The following is a 5,923-nucleotide window of genomic DNA, read 5'->3' as shown; positions in this document are numbered from 1 at the left end:
GCACTAGCCTTGTAAGCGTAGAATGCTTAGTAACGGGGAGTACGCATGCGCAGAAGCCAAAATTCGTTGCTAACCCATGACACACGCTTGCCGTAAGCCTAAATTCCCTGCTTCCGTAAGCGCAGATTATGTGCTTACGGTAGGCAGAGCCATGAAATTGGGCCCTGGTGATGCTGAAGAAAACAGTAGCTGTTGTTGTTGTATTTTTTATGTTTTTTTAATTACATTTATTGATGATTAATAGTAAATAATTATATACAAATTATCAAATCTATTTTTTTTTTTATAACGTACTTATTAAAAGTTAACAAAACACTTTACAGGAACTATTTAGTGTAGAATTAGTTGTGTTGGCTCTGAAAAGAGCTAGTTATGTAACAACCCTCAATCCAGAGAGGTCCACGGTAGCAACGTGGAAATATCTCTGAGTTGTTTTGGTTCTGCAAAAGGCCGGCGATGTAACAACTCACAAATAGAGAGGAATTTTTGTAGAACTACAGCATTTCTGGTGAATTGTGTTGTCTCTGAAAAGAGTCAGTGGTGTAACATCCAAAATGTATGTGAGGTTTTTTATAACACTCTGGAAATAGCTCGAATGACTACTGTGTTGTCTGGACAGCGCCCTCTACAGTTGGTGTTAAGCAAGCTTAAGATGTGGATCTTTGGATGTATGGAGCTGTTGAGCCACATCCATGGACAGGAATAAGAATGACCTGTTAAAAATCAGTTGTCCAACAATCAAATTTAGTAAAAACTCGCCGCCATTATTAATCTCTGGATCGAAGTGAGAAATGTGTGCAAAGGCGCAGGGGTAGTGCACTATTATTGTGATGGTGTATCAGTGGCCTAGGCTATCCAGAACTGCCGGGATGGGCCAATCAACTTGCACAGATTCTTGTTCAGGAAGTACGTCATGCGTGCAGTGTATTTCTATGGTGCAGTGTGATGCATGATGGGACTGAGCATTTTCCGGATAGACCAAGGAACGTGCTCGATACGTTTGCTCATCCCAGCGCCTTTGGTTAAGGCAAGGCCCTGGGGACGAGCGAAGATGTATCCTTGCTTACCAACGTACTCTGAGATAGACTGAAACATTGATAGTTTTAATGTCAAAGACTGTTATCAGCATCAGGGATGAGATATTTCAGACTTTTATTTCTGAATTCAGACTTTCTTGATAATTAACAAGCTGTATTTTTCCCCAAAATTAAAAAAGTAATCCTCTTTGATCTACTTCTCTAGCACTGAAAATACTGTTACCAAAAGCTCCTTGGAATCTATAACTCCAGGGGTTATCAAAAGGTGGAAGGAAATATCATCATACAATGAACCTCCTAGGATATGGATTGCAGTTTCAGACCTTTTTTCAGCACAGACTCTCATCTAGTCTCGTCCCTGGCATATGCAACCCAACCACATACATGATATAAGAGATGTTAAATTTGCATCGGGGATAAATAATATTAATTTTGGTTTTTACCCATATACAGATGTGTGTGTGTTAGCACTGTATACATGTACTCCGTACTTTCCCGAGTCCTGTGAAAAAAAGGACTCGGGGGGAAAAGTACTGAGTATACAGTGCTAACACACATACATGATTTGAGAAACCTGTGAAAGTTTAAGCTCAATCAGTTATCAGAGTCATAAGAAACTAGTAACAAAAACCCATTCTGTTTCACTGTTTTAAAACCTCGGTTTTGGACTCACTTGATCCAAGAGTATATGTTTTACTTTAATCATAATGTTAAAGGAAGGTTTCCACCATGACCATCTTTAGACCCATTTGTACCATTCAAGTTATGTGTAAATCTGTCCGCACTTATATGTTCAACTTTGGTGTGTGCACCCTTTAAAGGCAGTGGGCACTATTGGTAATTACTCGAAATATTTATTAGCATTACTTGGTAACGAGTAATGGGGAGAGGTTGGTAGTATAAAACATTGTGAGAAACGGCTCCCTCTGAAGTGGAGTAGTTTTTGAGAAAGAAGTAATTTTCCACGAATTTGATTTCGAGACCTCAGGTTTAGAATTTGAGGTCTCGAAATCAAGCATCTGAACGCACACACCTTCGTGTGACAAGGGTGATTTTTCTTTCATAGTTATCTCGCAACTTTGACGACCGATTGAGCTCAAATTTTCGACCATGTTAGTTAGCGAAATAGGGAAACTGCGCAATTTCGAGGCAAATTTGTGTGGATCATTGTATTCTACTTTTAAATCATCTTTCTAACCATGTGCACTTTATAACAAACGGTTACAAACGCTTTTCAAAAATCAACTCGACCGATCCAAGGCAACATGTTCCTTTAATGTAAAATAAAATCATCAAAACATATTGTATTTTTTTTTCTGATGTCAGACAGAGTGTACTGTCCGAAATGTCGAGGCCTCCGGTTCAGAACGAACCATCAATAAAACAAAATCTTTCTACATGGTGTCACCGCAAATTGATTTGATGTGGTTCGATTTTTTTCACTATCATTCTAGAATTACATCACTGTGTCTCTAGTTTTCAATAAAAGTTAAGAATTTCATTCGTAGAATTTCTCTATTATTTTTCTACCGAAATAATATGCAACATGAAACACAAATTATATAAATACAAAAATTAAGAGTTAACATTTGTTTTTGAGTACAGACAACTTATTTGAGACTTTGGTGTTATTTATCTCCACAGAGGAAATTGCATACTTTATTATTCCCACTTCCAAAACAACCTCCTCCCCATGCTATTATTTGTTTAAGACTGTGTAAATTCCAAGTGTTGAGGAACACTGTCTAATCCAAAAAATAGTTTCATTCCCTTTGCCACCCCCCCCCCCCACCCCCAGTGAATGAAAAAAAAATCTATCGTTATTTCTTCTCCATTGTTTTAATGAAACCAATCAATTAAAACCCTTTCAATTTGTGTCAATTTGTTCGTACACTCGCAGTGTGTGAGATAGTGGTGGAATTTACAGTTGTGCTTCAGTTGCTCTCACCATAGAGACATTTTCACACAAAGCAATTAGGCGAACATCAATCCTATTTCCGCGTGTATACCTTTTTTCAGAGAAAGCTAAGTGAAAATGATCGTTTCGAGACGACGAGTTCACCGGGCCAGTGATAAATTTACCGCCCGTTCTGCGAACAGACAGACAGGCTTGCACTCTCGCTTAATTTCCTTCATTGTGATTTGTATCATGCGTCTTGGGTTTTAAGGGTTCGGAGAATTGTTTTGTTTTACGTTTCATTTTCAAAGAGTGTTAAAGTTACACTTGCAGGAAAAAGTATGGGCGCATAATATAACATGAAGCTTTGTAAAAAAGAAAGTGTACAGAGATTTTGTTTTGTTCTCTGAAAAGTATGTGACAATAAAGGGACATTGTGGACAATTTTTTCAGGGTGTGATGATGTGATCGTGGGGAGGGAGTGAGATGGTAGATTCGAATTGACCAGTATCATCAACGTTCGCTCCTGCTCAAAGGAGCATAATTTGATTAATTCAACATCAAATTATCGGTCAAAGGTAGCTGGAAATATACCTTGATCTTGTCTTGATCTTGATTAGATTTCATAAGCTCCAACTGGAGCAAAGGGTTTATAGAGAGGAGATGGGGATCAGTCGTGAGTTATGGGCGCAGCAGAATAATGACTTCATTCATGAAACGTAGTGGAGTCTTTCCCTACCTTTCACCTCTCTGTGGACTTCGAGCCCGGACCGGGCAGCACCTTGCACGTGGATTGGGTTTGTCAGTTCCTACGTGGGTTTTCCACATATGGTTTAGCGTCTACATTGTCTTCTCTCCAGAAAGTTTGTGTGATGTTTCTGTGATGTTTCCATTGTTTTGCCGAGTACAAACTAAGATTCAGATGATGTGATACTGGAAGTAGAGTATGGAGCTGATTCTAGTATCTCGTGTTTGGGGAAAATGGCTTTTGGTGGTTGTTGGTCTCTTGGATGGCGGTATTTAGAGCGTGAGTGGTTTGTGATTTCTGGTAGCTGATGCTTTTACAACCCTTTCTGTTTCTTATCCTTCTGAAAGGTGACTGTCCGTTCCCCAACCCCCCTCCAAGCCTCTGACTTGGTTTGTGAACACTGAAACTTGGCTGTGCTATAAACGAAACTTAACATAAACACAAATTTCCTTTGTCCTCCATGGTCAAAATAATCTGCAGTAAAGGATGACAGGTCTTGATGTTTCACGTCAACAAAAATGTTTGGTATTTCAGTTAGTTTAGATGGTAGAAAAGTACACATTTGTCATTTAAATGACAATTACCCCCCCCCCCCAATCCCCTCCCGACAGTTGCTAGACCGATCCATGACATTAAAGCTACGACTGATGACAATATTTATCTCTAAGAGAGGTGAATGTTTCAAGGTCACGAAGTGTGTCTGCCCTGCCTCTTTTATAAATCTGCATCGTCACTTTACACAGTTGCTATGGAAACGTGCCATCCCAGCTGCATCAGCGTGTGCGCACGCTCGATGACGTCACAGGGAGGCAGCTAATCTTTTTTTGAAGGCCGTTTGCTTGCACAAGGGAGAAATAATGCGTCGGGTGTGTACAGAGAGGGCACGTTTTCATAATGTACATTGTACACGTGTCATGCCATGAGATTTTCTTCAATGACAATTATACCTTAAAACTTGCAATGTGTTCTCCTCATTACAGCAACGAAGTACACATACAGTTTCCTGAAATCAATGTTTTATGTTTGCCTATTTGAAAACTTACTCCAATGGAGGTCCAGTGACGTAAGGAGTAAACAGCCAACAACTTTGGTTTCTAACCACCTTGACTCAAAATAGTTTCGATAAGTTTTTACTTGTTTTTGCAATTTAATACAAACATGTTCAGTGTGAAGGGGCACATCTCCAAAAATGTATTTAATCGTGGAGATGCTGACGTTTGGAGAAAACGGCCAACAACTTTGGTTTCTAATAATCTTTAAAAGGCATTGGACACTATTACTTGGTGACGAGTAATGGGGAGCGGTTGATGATATAAAACATTGTGAGAAAAGGCTCTCTCTGAAGTGCCATAGTTTTCAAGAAAGGACTAATTTTCCACGAATTTGATTTCGAGACCTCAGATTTAGAACTTGAGGTCTCGAAATCAACCATCTAAACGCACACAACTTCTTATGACAAGGGTGTTTTTCTTTTATTATTATCTCGCAACTTCGATGACCGATTAAGCTCAAATTTTCACAGATTAGTTATTTTATGCATGTTGAGATACACCAACTGTGAAGGCTAGTCTTTGACAATTAGTTCCTTCTTGTTTTTGCAATTAAATACAAGCATGTTTATACTGGGAAGGGGCACATCTCCAAAATATATTTAAACATGGAGGTCTATGCTGACGTTTGGAGAAAACTGACAACATCTCTGGTTTCTAATATCCACCTTGAATAGTTTCGATAAGTTGTTACCTGTTTTTGCAATTACATTTTTTTTCTTCAGATGACAGAGGTTTTATTTATTGTTTTACCTTTGCCTTTCCCTTGACGGCCTCATATTATTGTTTAGTCCAAAGAGTAAAAACAAATAAATAAACCATGATTATAAGTCCTCGATCCAAATACTTGTTTTATTCAAAAATCAAAAACTGAAGCGCGTGTGAGGTAAAACACAAATTTATATATACCCAATAAGAGGGCAATTTCTGTTGTCCAATTCATTTTTTTTTTAATAAATAGCCTATACCTCTAAATGTTGAAAATCATGTTTCTATTTATATTGTTGTTGGTGTTTGATTATCGGTTAGTAGATTTGTAATATCGTTTAATTATCCATTGAATTAAAAGCTATGACGTCAGTCAATTACATCGATCAGTCGAGTGCATTGCGGAGTGACGTCATTACATGGTTCGTCTGGCGTTGTAAACTACACCACGAATTTGAACAATGACTGCACATGTTTCTTCTTC

This window comes from Asterias rubens, chromosome 2 (assembly GCF_902459465.1).
Source record: "Asterias rubens chromosome 2, eAstRub1.3, whole genome shotgun sequence".
Classification (NCBI taxonomy): domain Eukaryota; kingdom Metazoa; phylum Echinodermata; class Asteroidea; order Forcipulatida; family Asteriidae; genus Asterias; species Asterias rubens.
Note: the sequence above shows the minus strand (reverse complement) of the source record.